We start from the raw sequence: 17,043 nt of genomic DNA, 5'->3' as shown, positions 1-17,043 counted from the left end.
AGCATAAAGAATGGCAGTATCTACACAGGACAATGCCCACTGTGCCCGTTTCTTTTGAAAGCTTCCAAAAGGGTCTGGCTATCTATTTTCATTCAAGGCATTCATTCTAGAAGGCTCATAAATATCAGACATGTTTTCTCTTTAATTTCTTCTAGAATATGATGACTCAGGTGATGATCTCAGCCTGCACAGGGATTTTGTAAGATTCCCTTCTGGTCCAAGATCTACTCTACTGTAACTATCAACAAAATGTAACTTTTACCTTTGATTATGTTTTAACTCGGGTTAATGACTGTTTTGCCTTACATCTGTAATTGTAAAATGTGGTTTGTTTCTAACCGTCTAAAAGCTTTGAAGTTACAATTGGTTGTCCAGGCTTCTGGGAGTGCCACAGCCTCCTCCAACTATTACTTGGGGCCCCTGGATCAGAGACCCTCAATGTGAGAGTTAGGAGACTTATGTTGCCTCAACAATTTAGGAATGATACCCTTCAAAACAGGAAGTAGTTATGGAACGAAAACGATATCCCTATCCCTTGGTAATGTAATTCTCCTAAAAGAAAAGGGGGAAATGAGAGTCAATTTCTAGGTAGGTTGATAAGAAGTCTGGGGTCCCTGAGGAGGAGAGAGGGGTCCAGGGCTCTCGAAGAGGAGATAGGGGTCTGGCATTCTCAAGGAGAAGAAAAGGACAAACTTTTTTTTCCCTACATTCCTTAGTCTTAGTCACATAAAATGGTTTTTTCTTTAAGTCCAGAGCTGATGATTACACAACAAAATAACTCAGCTTAAACTCTTTAGTAAGTATTATATAACAGTGTATCCTGCTTGAGAACAGTTTCTCCTCCTTGAAAACCTTCTGACTAATCCTGTTATTTTAAAATGTAAATTCTGGGAGTGGGTCTAGTAAAATCTTTACAGCCTTGAGACATTCTTTTGATTTACTGTAATAACCAATTAAAAAAGTATATAGCTCCCTTGGTAAGACTAGGGAGTGGGGCAATCTCTGTCCCCCTTCTGATGTCTATGCCAGAAGCTTTCTACATCCTCTTTCACTTTGATAAAATTCTGCTACACAAAGGCTCTTGAGCGATCAAGTCTGGTCCCTGGTCCTGAAGCTAAACCTTCTTCTTCAGAGATCACGAATCCAACATCGTTCAGCGTAAGTTATCCGTACCACCTTTCAGGAAGGAAAAGAGAAGAATGAAATTGGAACAAGGAATGCCTCTTTCCCTCTTACAACTTTTTTAAAAGAAAATCTCTGATGATGGGAAGGCTTTACAAGAGATATGCAAGCAGACATAAATTTTCCTTCTAATCTCAGAACCATCACATCTACTATTTCTCTCTCGGCCTCTTCCCCCCATGTTTTTAGCAGTATCTGTGTCATGGTTAAGTGGACTTTGCTCAATTTATTTTCTAATTCAAGTATAGTTGCTTTACTGTGTTAATTTCTGCTGTACAGCAAAGTGATTTAGTTATACACATATATACATTCTTATTATGTTCTTTTCTATTTTAGTTTGATTTATTTAATATCCTGTGATTCTGCACCTGATATTATACTCTATAGTAAGATCTTGTTGCTTATCCATTCTCTATATAATCGTTTGAATCTATGTTCTATTTTCATTTATGAGTATTTTATCTTCTTTTATAAGAAGGTATGCTCTTTAGGGCTTCCAAGCTGGCTCAGAGGTAAAGAATCTACCTGCCAATGGAGGACACACAGGTTCAGTCTCTGGGTCGGGAAGATCCCCTGGAGAAGGAAATGGCAACTCACTCCAGTATCCTTGCTTGGGAAATCCCATGGACAGAAAAGCCTGGAGGGCTACAGTCCATGAGGTCACAAAAGAGTTGGACCCAACTTAGCAACGAAACAACAGCATAGCTCTTTTATAAGAGCTGGTCTGAGCTAACATCCCAAGGATGATGCAATCCTGGTGTTTATTTCTGGTAATTCTAGGGACTATTAAGAATGTAAATTGTATTACTGGTGCCAATACAACAGTTGGACTGACTCACCCTGGGGACTCCTAGTGCTAATGAATAGAGATTTTATATCATTTATATATATTCCACTGCGTAAGCATACATGACTCAGGAAGGCAAATAACCCAGAAATCATGGCAACCATGACAATCACAGACTCCTAACTTTCTCCATCACTCCTGAAAGTGAACAGGAGGGGGTTGTAAACAACTATTACTGTAGTTTTGAGTGTGGGGGGAGATGGTGATGCTGATAGAATGCTTACAAAACTGTCCAAATTTATCACTGTCCACAAAAGCTGGCCTAGGAAGTTTGCATTGACTACTCAAATGACATCTGCATTGATAAAAATCCAACATATCAATTTCTGTTGCTTTCATGACCCAAAGGAAAACACAATTAGGAGAGATGAATGTAGGGTTTTGCTTTATGAACCAAAAAAATGAAAACTCCATCTCTGGTTAGGCCTATCAGGAAGGAAGAGAAAAGGTCAGTAAAGGACAAAGAATCCTGTTAACAAAATTTTGCCTTAATTGAGGTTAGTAAAATCCAGGACAATGAATAGCTTGATTGTTAAGCCCAGTGGTAAATATCTGTTGTCTCAATTCAGATACTAGCTGGAATACTTCACCAGAGTATGCACGTAAGCCCACACTTAAAATGAACATTTTAAAGGTAAATTTATTATAAATGCATTTGGATGCTTAAATTAATTTTCCCAGTGTATTGGCTTTTTTTTTTTTTTTTTGCCTTAAGAAACAAAATCTTAATCAAAAATGGCTTAAACCTTACATTAGAAAGGGAGGGAGCAAGTGGCTCCCAACATTAATATAACTGCCCAGTGTTATCATTAAAGATCCATCTCTTTCCATCTTTCTGCTTGTTTATCATCAGGTTTAATTTTCATGGTCAAAAGAGGCTGCCACCGCTCCAGGCATCACATGCTTTTAATCCTATCCAAAGACGGAAAAAAAAGACAGTTGCTCCATACATGGCTGTTTTGATCATAAGAAAAACATGTCTCGTGGTTCCCAAGCTGTCTACACTCAGACCCTATTGCTGGACTTCCCCTCAGGTCTCATTGGGGAATATGCCTTTTCCCTGGCTGCTGGGGCTTCAAAAGAAGAAAGCATTGCATCACTCAGCCCTAGAGTTGAGGATAGCTCTGCTGGCAAAGAGGAACCCCTACTGGGAAGGCAATCAATTGTGTCTACACCCAGGTTTTAGGATTAAAATTTAAATCTGTTATATTGAATTAAGATCAATGAAAAGCTTTTATTCTGTAATTAAAGCAATCTCAGTTCCAACTCACAGTTTTTCTTATCTTTTAAACAGACACAGATGTTAAATATACTAACTTTTGACATACGTATGCATGTACATTTGTGATGCCCAGATGTAGAAGTAAGCGTGTAAACAAATTCCCAAAGATAGCAGAAAATACGTGGCTTGAAAATTGATGGGCAAACCCTTCACTTCAGGTTGAATGTGAAACAAAATAGAAGTGCTCACTCTCTAGAGAATAAGGTATCAGAATCGTGGGATGATAGCAGTCAAGCCAAATTGTTAATTTAAGCCACAACTTGTAAGAGCTATTTGACTATTAAGGCCTTTGAAAAAAAAAAAAAAGAAGGCAGTGTTGTCTCTATCGCCACCTAAAGGGCTGGAAATGCCAGAAGGTCTTCACAGAAACCTATTTTGTGCTTGACCACTTCCAAGTGATCAGAGCAAATTCATTCTTACAGGGTGAGATGAATTAATTGATATAAAGTGAACTTTTTTATTACTAAATAGTACTTGGTTTTTTTAAATGACTGAAATTTGCAGCATGCCCATTTAATTTAAAATACACACAAATCACTAGCGAACCAATATGCTTGAGAGTTTTTGCAGAAGTGAAACATTCCAACACATAACCAAATTAATTCTTTACACATTCAGTAAAACAGCAACTGAAAGATAAACCCAAGAAGGTAATGAAGAGTTTCCCAAATACAACATCAGTGAGGGAAAAAAATAAATAAATAAAGCAAGTAGAATGAAGAAAAGACAGATCAAAATATGCATGTCTGGAAGCAGTGCTATTATGTAATTATGAATTTAGAGACTATAAAAGGCCTACTGGCATTGCCAAATGCTGGTTATATTGCCTGTGAATTTGTAAAACTTCATACTATTGTGGGGGTAAAAGATGTCAAGCAGATGAGCACGTAAATTAGTATAAAATGAATGATTATGAGGTGGGCAGTATGAAGGAAAATGGTTGTTATAGAGACAGTGATCCAGTTTAAAAGGATGTGGTTGAAACAGGACCCTCCAGGGGAGAGATCAATTAGCAGAATGGTTATATCTCCAAGGTTACACTTGTTGATGCAGAATAATTATAAATAACACCCTTTTTTTCTTACTGTGAAGTGTTTTGGTTTGGATAATAAACTATGTGGTTGCCCACATTTAAAAGTAAGCTCCAACAATTAACAGGTGTCAGCCTAACAATGGGCTTCCCTGGTGGATCTGTGGTAATCCAACTGCCAATGCAGAAGACATGGGTTCAACCCCTGGGTCCAGAGGATACCCTGGAAAAGAAAATGGTAACCAACTCCAATATTCCTGCCAGGAAAACTCCATAAACAGAGCACCCTGGGGGGCTACAATCCATGGAGTCACAGAGTCAGGTATGATTCAGGCTCACAGAGTCAGATATGAACAACAGCAGCCTAACAACTAGAGAAATACTAGCTGTTCTTGGTGTCCAAGTGAACTTGTTCCGAGCCTCAGGATGGAGAAAGCTCAGTGAATTTGATAAAATCAGAGAGGACCTGTGCAGCTGCAAAATGAGAGAAGTTCTAGATGGAGCCCGATGGGTCATATTCCCAGCTAATGTCATATTCCAGACATCAGAGTTCACTTTAAGAACAATGTGAAGTCACAGAACAATTTTAAGAGAAAACAGTCTCAGGCTGCCTTGTAGCGTATGGGTTGAAAAAGTGAAAATGTGAGTCATTCAGTCACATCTGACTATAGCCCACCAGGCTCCTCTGTCCACGGGATTCTCCAGACCAGAATACTGTAGTGGGTAGACATTCCCTTCTCCAGGGGATCTTTCTGACCCAGGGATCGAGACCAGTTTCCTGCATTGCCAGGTGGATTCTTTACCATCTGAGTCACCAGGGAATCCGCTAGTGTATGGATTAGAAGAAGGCAAACGTTGAACAGAGAGGCACTCTGGAGGTTACCATGACCATCTCGTATAGAGATGAGAATGGCATGAGCTGCAAAGACTGATCCTGAAGCTGAAACTCCAATACTTTGGCCACCTGATGTGAAGAACTGACGCCTTGGAAAAGACTCTGATGCTGGGAAAGATGGAAGGTGGGAGGAGAAGGGGACGACAGAGGATGAGATGGTTGGATGGCATCACCGGCCTGATGGACATGAGTTTGAGGAAGCTCCAGGAGTTGGTGAGGGACAGGGAAGCCTGGTGTGCTGCAGTCCATGGGGTCGCAGCATGGACACAACTGAGTCACTGAACTGAACTGAGAACAGTGCAGAGAGAACAAAGCTGGGTGGACTCTGGTTATCTTTCTTTTTTTCTTTTTATTTTTTAGTCACACCGCACAGCATGTGGGATCTTAGTTCCTTGATCAGGGATCAAACTGGTGGCTCTCTGTAGTGGAAGAGCAGAGTCCTAATCACTGGACCACCAGGAGGTTCTGACTCCAGGTATCTTTTAGATGACTGTGTATTGGGATGAAAGAGCAGGCAAGGAAAGCTTAAGTTTTAGCAAGATGTTAGGTGTCACCTGACATTTTTCAAGAAGTGCCTGTTTTGTATCAGGTGGCAATATCTCTAGGACACAAAAGGCAAATAGACTGTGTAGAAAAGGGTTCACCTAGCGGGCCAGATTACTACCCTTTCAAAGGATAGTAACGTTAACACAGTTAGCCTTGAACTGGCCTCTGGCCACTTGGATTTCAAGAGGGCTTTCCCCATTCCTAGAACTGATACAATGATCCACTGGGACTAGACTGCTGACATAAACAGCATGGTTTATGTGGAACAGCTGCTTTCCTTATAGGAGTCTGGAATTTTGGTTCATGCCAGGTAGAGGGTACCCGCCCTACCAGCCTCAGTGGAAACCCTCTGCACTGAGTCTCCAACAAGCTTCCCTGAGTGGTGACACTTCACATGTGTTGTCCCAATTTGTTTCTGGAGGGATTATGTGCCTCTGGCGAAACACTGCAAGAAGACTCTTGGACGCGGATGTCCGCGGCCCCGGACTCCGCCGTGCCCCTCTCACTTTTCCTATTTCACTCTGTACATTTCACCGTAACACATCACAGCCGTGAGTACGACCATGCGCTGAGTCCTCTGGGTCCTCTTAGGGACTCCTAAACCTAGGGTGGACCCAGACACAATGATCAAATTGCCAAAACAGAGATTTCGGAACTGAAATATAATAAGCGATCAAAGAAGGGAGAGGGGACAACATAAGATAAATACTTCAGAGATACAACTGCACGGGCCACTTCATCTAATGACTATGAAAGCTACATGCTCTCCAAATGGAGCTTCACATGGTTCATGTTCTTGGACCTTTCTTTCCCTTCCTCAGGGAGATAAAGTCATCATAAGAAATTACCAGTAACAACATCTTGATATGCAGGGTAAATTTCCCAGTGTTCCCGAGCCCTGACCTCTCCACGAAGCTGAAGAATCAAGTTTAAACTCCGCAGCTGTGGGCCACACAGAACGCCTGGGGATGGTGATACAAAAGAGAAGCTGGGACTTGCTGATGTCAGAGGAAGTGATGTCAGAGGCTCAGGAAGTGCTTGTGGATTTTCTTTTTCTGACTAAAAGGTACTTTCTTACTTTGTGAATATACAGAATTAGCCATCACCTGTCTATTCTGGATGGGAGCACTGAACACAGAGATGTAAACATTGGGCAGACTTAGGGGATGGTGTGTTGATTATTTATAACCTCTCCAAGCATTTGAAATGATTATTTCTCTAGGATTAAATCCCAAAATACATTGTTCAGAGAAAATCTTATTTAAATATGGAATAACAATTCTAGCAACAAAGGCAAAAGCAAACCCAGACTTCAGGCTAATTATACTGTAGCCTTGACCCCACCCCACATAATCTCTCCTGGCTACCTTTCTTTATTCCTTTTTTCTTTTAAAGGATGTGAAGATGTTGGTCAAAGGAAAGTTGTCTTTTACCCCTGTCAGATTTGCCAGTACTTTACTGGGCTAAATCCTCTATTTTTTGATAGCTGTATCTTTAGGGGAAAATGATACTTATTTCATTTTTATCATTAAGTAGCATTATGAACTGTCCACATAGTCAACTTACCAGAGTGCTAGATATTAACAGAAAGCAATAAAAACAAAAAGAGTCCCTGTTCTTTAAGATGTTCACATTGGAGCATCACAACTTTGAATAAAAGGTCTCCCTTCTGATCTGAGGTTCCCAGAACTCTCATAAATATTATCCATGTAATTTCCCACTAGTTCTATGAAGAAAAATAGCCCTTATAATTGGGGGGGTTTGTTTGGTTTATAAATATGAGTATCTAAAACATTTTCAAGGGAAAACAAATGAATATTTGTCAGAGAAAGCTGAGGGCGGGCCAAGGTATTTCCACTTCTCTGTCTACCTATTCATCTAACAAATGTACTAGAAGAAAGAGCCAGATTTTCACATAGATTCTGGAGATACAAAGGAATATGAAACCCAACTTACATTTCCCTTGATCTAGATTGTTCCTTGTGCATTTCTCACTACTAACACGATCTTATAATTATATCGACAAGATTTTTTGCAATGGGAGAGATAATACCTCTTCATCTTCATATAGAAATTCTTCTTTTAATGTTCATACCATCTTGATGACAGAAGCTGGCAATAGTTTGGCTCAGTTTTTTGAAGTATTATCTCATCAAAGTTTTCGCTTTTATCTCTGCTTCAAGCTTTACTGAGGTCTACTTTATAAAACCACAAATTCACCAGTCTCCGTAATTTTTATTTCCTTCTTTAGATAGTAAAAATAAATGCTGACCATAAATTTCAAATTATTCAGATGTATAAAAAGCAGGAAATAAAAGCCTCCAAACAATTTCAGTACTATTCTTAATTTCTAATATATCCTTCCATATTCTTCTCAGCATATGTGGAGCTATATGGTTTTTTGAATATTATTTCAAATGAACTGTATATACACAAAAGTCACTTGTCATTTAGTGAACTGTGTTTGAGTACAAGCTCTGTAACTAGTTCCCAGAAGAAGGAACATAAATACACCACAAATCGGATTCTACAGTTTTGTAACTTTCCATGACAGCATATACTCACTTACATTGCACTGCTTTCGTACATTATTTAACTCTATTTCATGAGCATTTAGGTAATTTCCTATTTTTCATCATGTGCGTGTGCTAGTCACTCAGTTGAGTTCGTGACCCCCATGGACTGCAGCCCACCAGGCTCCTCTGTCCATGGAATTCTCCAGGCAAGAATACTGGAGTGGGTGGCCATTCCCTTCTCCAAGAGATCTTCCCGACCCAGGGATCGAACCCGGATCTCCTGCACTGCAGGTAGATTCTTTACAATCTGAGTCACCAGGGAAGCCCTTTTACCATGTAAAGAATCATAAAAAGGTCTTCAACATAGAATTTTCTTCCACATAGGGAGAACTAGCCTTAGGACAAACCTCATTGGCTCCATGACTGAGTGGTCAAGTGGTTTGCTTAAACCACACCGACATCATTTAACATGTAGGGCTAAGAAGAAGAAGAGGGAAAAAAAATGAGAGAGAGAGCGAAGAAAGGAGAAGTGGGCAAGAGAAAACAAGAAGAAAGAGAGGGAGGAGAAAAGGGGGAAAGAGGGAAGGAAAATAAATTCCGAAAGCAGATATATATTTATTCCCTTAGTCACATGAAAGTTGAAACTGAGATCATCTTAAGTTCTACAGTGGCTTATTCCAATCTAGTGCAAAACTTCTATAAACCTCAAGTTACAACTCAGGTTCTTTTTGCTTCTCTTTACATCAGAGCCAAAATAGTCATGAGGTGGTTTCAGGCTTAATAAGAATAGCATCCATGGCTGAAAGACCCTAAGATAATGAAAGGGGGCAGAAAAGAGTCACCCCTGAATCAAGGTGCTCTTCATTTTCAGGGACTGAAGTCAGGTGTTCAAATCCATGCATGTCTTTGGTGCTTTTCATCTCACACAAGGACTATGCTTGTAGAGGTCTTTAATTTGGGGAGTACTATTAGCAATGTGCCTGAAAGAAAAGAATTCCTAAATTTATGGAAAGCATTGCTGAGAATGATCTATATGACAGTGTGATATATAAAGCCAAATGCAAGTATTTCCTTCCAAAGATCATCTGAAATAGTGTTGTATCAAGGGAGTCATTCGATTACAGAGGATAAACGGTAGGAATAGGTTTTCAATATATATTTGTATTTGCATAAGCATCTATAGTGTATTCTATGTCCTGTTGGAGTGAACGAGCACAAAATGAACAGCAGTTTCCTTTAAAAAAAAAAAAAGGTGGGGCAGGGGCTTCCCTGGTGACTCAGTGGTAAAGAATCTACCTGCCAACACAGGAGACAGGAGTTCTATCCCTGATCTGGGAAGATCCCACAGTTGCTGAGAAGCAACTAAGCCTGTGCGCTGTACCTATCGAGCCTGTGATCTAGAGCCCAGGAACCACAACTATGGAAGCCCCAGCACCCTACAGCCCATGCTCCACAAGAGAAGCCAGCACAATGAGAAGCCCGCACACCGCAACTAGAGAGGAGCCCCGCCTGCCACAACCAGAGAACGCCCATGTAACGAAGAAAACCCGGCACAGACCAAAAAACAACAATAGTAATAAAGAAGAAGAAAAAACATTATATATATGTTATCAAATAGATCTCATTGACATCAACTTATTACAAGGAGAAGCTCTATAATTCTTGCTTTTTGAACATAAATAAAGGCTCCAAAGATTACCAAAGAATTATCTGTCCCTTGAGGTGGTTCTGGTAACCAAAAGCTGCAGGTGGACAAGGTTGACCCACCATCTGTGGAATCTATCTCCCATGTGGTTGGTGAAATAATGCAACCTCCCTACCCATCAAGATGGGGCTCATCTGTTACCCTAATCCTCAGAACCTGGGACTATGACACCTTACATAGCAAAGGGGGCTCTGCAGATGTGACCTTGCAACTGGAGAAATATCTTCCATTTTTGTTTGTGTGTGTGTGTGTGTTTTAACTCTCTCATAACAATGAGGAGAGGAGATCAATGCATTAGTGTAACCAGTGCAGAAGACAATGAAGAGCTGTTATCATTTATTACATCTAAGTTACATCTGTCAGTTGGAACCCAGTTTCCCCAAAAGAACATGGCCATTCAATCCATAAAGACAAATTAACAAGATATTTGAAAATGGAATACATGCATCAGTACATTTAGAGAGACTTTGCTAAGATTAATAATGTGCCATATTATATCAATGAACAGGAAAAATATTTCTTTTGCATGTTTATTTAGCAAAACCAGCATTTTTGTGTTTTTTTTGTCTTTCAAAATATTTTCCATATTTCAGTTTGATCCTAAATCTTCCCTTAAAGATTTTGATTCTCAGAATTCTTGTCTTCAAAATTATTTTTACCTTAGATTGTACCTAACACCAAAAGAGTTCTCTTAAAAGGATCTTATGAAAAATGAGCACTGTCATCACTGATAATAACACTAGCCACAACAATAGTAATGTTGGCAAATAAACCTATTTATTGCAGATTTACTGTGCACAGTGAGTTTTTCAAACCTATTTGAAGTAAATGCTCTCAACAGGTAGGTATAATGAGTAGGTACCCTCTTTTAATAGCCAATGGTGAGTATAATCATGTAGACATAACTGTATCTAGATGTCCACACACATGTTCTTTCTCATTTCCTATAACTTCTCATTGCTTCTATATATTGCCTCACAAGACTGACTTTTTTTTATCAGTCAGAACATTAACTTCTGAAATTCCATTAAGGAGGTGAACCATGGTTACAAAACCCTATCTATACCACAAAGTAGTTATCAGGATTGGTAATAGCTATATTTAATCTTGTAAAGGAAGAAAGGGCAACTCACTTCGCAAGTCACAACATTCTTTTCTGTTGACTATAAAATAAGTGGAAGAACATGGCAGGGTGCAGGTTAAACAGTGGGTATCAGATTTTCTTATTTATAGTGGTGGCCAAAGTGCAAATTGTTTTTGTTTTAACTTATTTTGTGGCTGTGCTGGGTCTTCTTTGCTGCATGCGAGCTTTCTCTAGTTGCAGTGCTGGGCTTCTCACTGTGGTGGCTGCCCTTGTGGAGCACAGCTTCTAGAGTGCGGGCTCAGTAGCTGTGGTGCACGGGCTCAGCTGCCCCAAGGTATGTGAGATCTTCCCGGACCAGGGACTGAACCCATGTCCCCTGAATTGGCAGGTGGATTCTCAACCACTGGACCACCAGGTAAGTCCAAAAGTACAAATCTTGACCCAGTTCTTTTCTACTTTCTAGAAACCTATAGCATCTGTATCACCTCCAACTCCTTGGAAATGCAAAGCCCCAGGCCCCCACCTCATTCTAATGAGATGCCCAGGTGACTGCCATGCACATTAAAATTTGAGAGCAAAGCCCTCACTTTTTTTTTTTTTTTTTTTCTCTTACACCTTGAAAAAGCCAGAAGTAACAGGAATCAAGAAAAAGGCAAGGCTACTCAATCCTGGGACCTCCCAAGTGGCACTTAATGGTAAAGAACCTGCCTACCAACACAGGAGACATAAGAGGCATGGGTTCAATCCCTGGGTTGTGGAGATACCCTGGAGGATGGCATGGCAACCCACTCCAGTATTCTTACCTGGAGAATCCAATGGACAGAGGAACCTTGTGGGCTATAGTCCACAGGGTCACAAAGAGTTGGACACGACTGAAGCGATTTAGCACACGCACATTCAATCACTATTAGACACCCTGTGAGAACACAACCTACAAATTCAGAATCTCCACAAATGGACCTTGAGCTTCTGTATTTCTATAGAAAACTCCACACGGATGGTTCTGAGGTGTCTTTATCATTGAAAACCACAGGTAAAAGTTTAAAGAATCTTATTTCCACTCAGTTAAGAAATAATGACATATACCCCAAATGTTCCTCCGTCTACTTGTCAACTCTGAAGTTCATGAAAAAAACATAAAAGCAACCCAAATAAACTATGAATGGATTCAGGAAAGGAATCATGCCAGTCACCCCCATGAAATGTTGAAATCTCCTTTAAAAAGCGCCTTACTCATTTTACTAAGCTGGGAAATCTTAGGCTTTCAACATGAGAGTATGCTTTTTCACTTCTAAATGTTGACTGTCTCGGCAATGCCTAAATTTTTACCATCAAAGATAGTTCATTCTAGAACAACAAAACACATTCTAGAACAATCCGTAACTCTCAATTGAAAAATCAGACAAACAAAAGAGGAAGCCAATGCAGAAAAGAATCTGTTAGAATCTTGAGAGCAGGGACTAATTTTCACGTATCTTTCATGTGTCTATAGCACTGAACACGGGGATTACATATAGGGAGAACGTTTGCATTGAACTGAATTCACTGAAAACACGCATACAGATTGCTATGAGTCCACCCCCTATCAAAACACTAGACTCACACCGTGCACTTGCCAGGGATCTGTTTGATCTTACAGCCCTTTTATTCGGGCTGCTATTCCAAGACTGTAGGACACTCTGATTTAAACCTTTGAAGCTGTGTAAGCAAGGGAAACACATTGAACCTGCTCAGAGTAAGGCAGATGGAAAGTTCAGCACTCAACATCTTTGGGGAAAGGAGCTGGTTTAAAGAGCTGTGAAGGAGCTTCCATTTCCAAATCTTCCATCTTAAGAAAAAGCCGGTTCTTAAACAGGACCTAAGAAAATTCCTTTGCAACGTTATTCCTTACACACTCTTGGTCCTTTTCACATAGTTGTATGTGCTACTCTTTTGGAAATCTTGATACTACTTATTCGGTATTAATTATGATTACAATAATTTTGGTATTATTTCTCTTCCCAGCTGACTATCCTTTTACAGCTAGCTTTCAGAAAAAGAACCAGGGATCCAATGGCTAAGACTCCATGCTCCCAATGCAGGAGGGTTCAATCCCTGGAGAGGGAACTAAATCTCACATGCCACAACTATTGATAAGATCCCAAGTTCTGCAACTAACACCAGGCACAGCCAAATAAATAAATAAAAATCATTTTTTTTTAAAAAGCAGCAGATAGTATTTATTTGCACAAGTGTATAATCCTAAATACATAGAGCACCCTTTAAAACTTATTTTTAGTGTTAGTCATAATTTAAAAATAGCTAACTTTTATTGCATACTAACTAGGCACCAGTTACCTTCTCTAAATAAGATACTCACAAAACTGACTGAGATGAATAATCTAATGATCACTGCATTATCCCCATCCTGCCCATGAAGACACTGGTCAGAGATGTTGAGGAAGTTATCCAGAGTTGCACAGCCACCAAAGGATAATCAGCTCAAGGATCCTTACATGGAATATCAGTTCTGTTTGTCTCTCCATGATCTTTTATTTACTGAAATTATTTATTTGGTGTTAAAGAACTTTGCCACAATAGCAAACAGAAGTGTTTTGAGCAGGTGAAGAAGGTAAATTAGGGGACTAGAGAAGGGACTTATCACTGAAAACTGCTCAAGCCTGAGGCTGTTCTACATCAGCGTGCATTCGACTGACCCAGAGGGCCTGAGACTCTGCATTTCTAATAGACACCTAGGGGTACCGATGCCACTGCTATCGGGGTGGGGCAGGTTCCTTCTGCAAATTACAACAGTCATTGTACAAACGCACAATAGTTCATTCTGTAAATTACAATCGTCACATTTCAGAGTGACTTTTCATTGTCAGTCTGTAACTACCCCTCCACCAACATCACCTTCAAAAGAGTCAGTTTTAAAAGAGAAAAAAAAAGTAAGCCCTGCCGATATCATTTTCAACCAGAACTTCCAAAAAAAAAAAAAACTAAACTCAAATTGTCCCATCCCCATCGTCACAGATTCAGCCACTTCTTATGTTGAAATTTCATGTGAAAAGCCTCCCAAGTGTCACTTTTGATAACAAATAACCCAGGATACACTTCAATGCCATTTCTTCAATTATATTTTCTTTACTGCTCAAGCAAGATAAATGGGGGAATCCACACCATTTTTCATAGGTCAGAGATTCAGTGCACAGGGTGTAGCCAGAGTTTGGTTAACAATACAGCAAGAGCACTTCGAAAATTATAACCTAGATGATTTTTTTCCCTCCTCAGGCTTTTTGTTGATTTTCCCCTCACAGCATTGAATCTCCTTTTACAAAAAAATAATTAACAGAAGAAATCACCCAATCTTCCAGTTAAAATACAATGAGGTACTGTTGTTAGAAAGGCAAGCAATTGATTTACAGGCTCTCAGAGCTGAAAGATTTCCCTATTTAAATTGTGTGGGTCTAAAGAAAGATATAGTCTGTTTCTGCTTTTAGCTAACAATGTTAATAATTTCTATATCTAAATCTGAACACATCATGCTCTTAGAGAGTTTAAATTAAATCATTTGAAAATAGGTGATAGCTAACTTTCTTCTTTTCCTTACAAATTTTTACTGGAAAAAGGAAAACTAGGAAAAAAGACGCTAAAGTCAGATTAGGCCTGAATGTTGACCTTTCAAATATAGAATAATCTCTTTCATAACTTTAAGTACATACAACAATCGTTTCATGCTCTAAGACACGCCTGAGAACTAAGGAAAAGAAACCAATTATAGACATCATCGAGTCATGGTTAGAAAGGAAACGGAGGCCATCTACTACAACCAAATACAACACTGTGGCTTGCAAAGAGTCAGAGATGCCAGGAATTCTTGTGAAACACGGGGAAAACTTTCAAGTAGAAAGAACACCATTCCTTTGTATTTGTTAATTCGGCAAAATCCCAATTCCAGTAACTTTTCTGTCGATACTGACATGCTGAATTTAAATTTGTATGGAAGGGCAAAGACATCAAATAGTCTCAACAGTCAACGGTTCTGGAAAAGAACAAAGCTGCAGGGCACACCTGAGCCAGTTGCAAGACTTAGTGTAAAAGGACAGTCATCGAAAGAACGCAGTATTGGTGAGAGGGTAAGACAAGACAAATAGAACACAAAAGCTGAAGACAATGCCAGCTATTGTCTTTGTTGAGTAGAGGAAGGCAGAAGGATGTGGGCACAAACAACTAGGGTGTAAGCTCACTTTCCCTGGAGAAAGAGATGGCAACCCACACCAGTATTCTTGCCTGGAGAATCTCCATAGACAGAGGAGCCTGGCGGGCAACAGCCCATGGGTACAGTCCACAGAGTCAGACTCGACTGAGTGACTAAGCACAAGATCATTTTAATTGCACAAAGAGCAGCCATTGTACTTCCCTGCTGGTCCAGTGGTTGAGAATCCACTTCCAATGCAGGGAATACAGATTCGATCCCTGGTCTGGAAAGACCCCACATACCATGAAGCAACTAAGCCTGTGCACCACTGCTGAAGCCCATGCGCCTACAGCCTCTGCTTTGAAACGCGAGAAACCACAATGAGAAGCCTGTACAACAGTAACTAGAGAGCAGCCCCCGCTCCCTGCAACTAGAGAAAGCCCACGTGCAGTGACAAAGAGCCAGCACAGCCAAAAAGTGAATCAAATACCTTTTTTTCAAAAAAGCAGTTATGGCACTGAAACACGTATAATATCATATAAGAAACGAATCGCCAGTCCAGGTTTGATGCAGGATACAGGATGCTTGGGGCTGGTGCACTGGGATGACCCAGAGGGATGGTATGGGGCTGGGAGGGGGGGAGGTAGGAGCGGGGTTCAGGATTGGGAACACGTGTACACCCATGGTGGATTCATGTTGATGTATGGCAAAACCAATACAATATTGTAAAGTAATTAGCCTCTAATTAAAATAAATAAATTAAAAAAATAAAAAAATAAAAGTGGCCTACATTTCAGGCACTCTGGAAAAAAAATAATAAAGTTAAATTGGGAACTTACAAAAAAAAAAAAAAAAGCAGTTATAGAATGGAGTCATATTGATCGTGACAAGGCATGAATAATCTCTCTTTCCAATCATCTATCATTCTTTTGCTGATAAATGGCAAATATCCCACCTCCTTTTAATGGAATCATCTGAGAATGGCTTTGAGACTAGAAAATTAATAAAACAAATAAAATGATGCCAAAACATAAAGAAAAAAGAACAACAACTAGGTGGACCCTGTTTAATAGAGAAACCATCCCCGCTGGAAAATCTGTGGCATGTAGGTTTCAGGTGGTGCGAGAATCTTAACGAGGAGTTACACGAGTTTGTGTGCAGAATGACAGCTTGAACAAATCAAAAGAAATTCAGCACTGGGCAAGATCAATACTTTATCACTTGCATCGTTTAAAAGTGGACTGGACGAGGAACTAGAGGCTCAACTGTAAGGAACAATTCCCTAGACTGGCAGGCGGGGGTGGTGAGATCACATAGACCTTTCCCATCTTAGTTTCTGATTCCACAGCACTGGCAAACCAAGTCAGTTTCACCAGGGAAGCAGCATGCTGAGACATGGCTGCTGGCCGAGGTCCGCTCCATTTTACACTGGCCTTTTCAGGAGACCACTTGGGGTGTGTCTTCCACACACTGTCTCTCCCAAAGGGCTCCCACATAATTTACTGCCCTCTCCTTCAGATTCCAAAGGGAAGACCCATGCCTTCTGGGGCATCTAGACAGGTTGAGCTCCTGACAGACTATCAATTCACAGACCTAAAAAAAATGTAAACCCCAATCAGACCAAACTCCAGGGTGACATTTACAGTACGGAGATAAAAACCTTCCTATGGGGGCAGGACTATCTCTGCTCAGCCTGTCAAGTTAAAAAATGAGAAAGAAATAGAGTGTCACTTTCACCTGCTAATTAAGTAGCACAATCCTTAAATGTGGGTCAAT

At 40.1% G+C, this 17,043-nt stretch overlaps 1 protein-coding gene and 1 long non-coding RNA gene across 2 annotated transcripts in view; both read right to left on the bottom strand.

The window, feature by feature from the left end:
- Positions 1-17,043, bottom strand: part of UNC5D (unc-5 netrin receptor D) — a 643,560-nt gene that overhangs the window by 451,474 nt on the left and 175,043 nt on the right. The gene's annotated exons all lie outside the window — the stretch shown is intronic.
- Positions 920-1,797, bottom strand: LOC133240142 (uncharacterized). Its single transcript, XR_009734129.1, has 2 exons — positions 1,708-1,797; positions 920-1,176 (listed from the first exon to the last, which is right to left on the bottom strand). It is a non-coding gene; the product is annotated as an uncharacterized LOC133240142 (long non-coding RNA).

The sequence above is a fragment of the Bos javanicus genome, chromosome 27 (genome assembly GCF_032452875.1).
Source record: "Bos javanicus breed banteng chromosome 27, ARS-OSU_banteng_1.0, whole genome shotgun sequence".
Lineage (NCBI taxonomy): Eukaryota > Metazoa > Chordata > Mammalia > Artiodactyla > Bovidae > Bos > Bos javanicus.
Note: the sequence above shows the minus strand (reverse complement) of the source record. Positions and strands in the feature narration are given on the sequence as shown.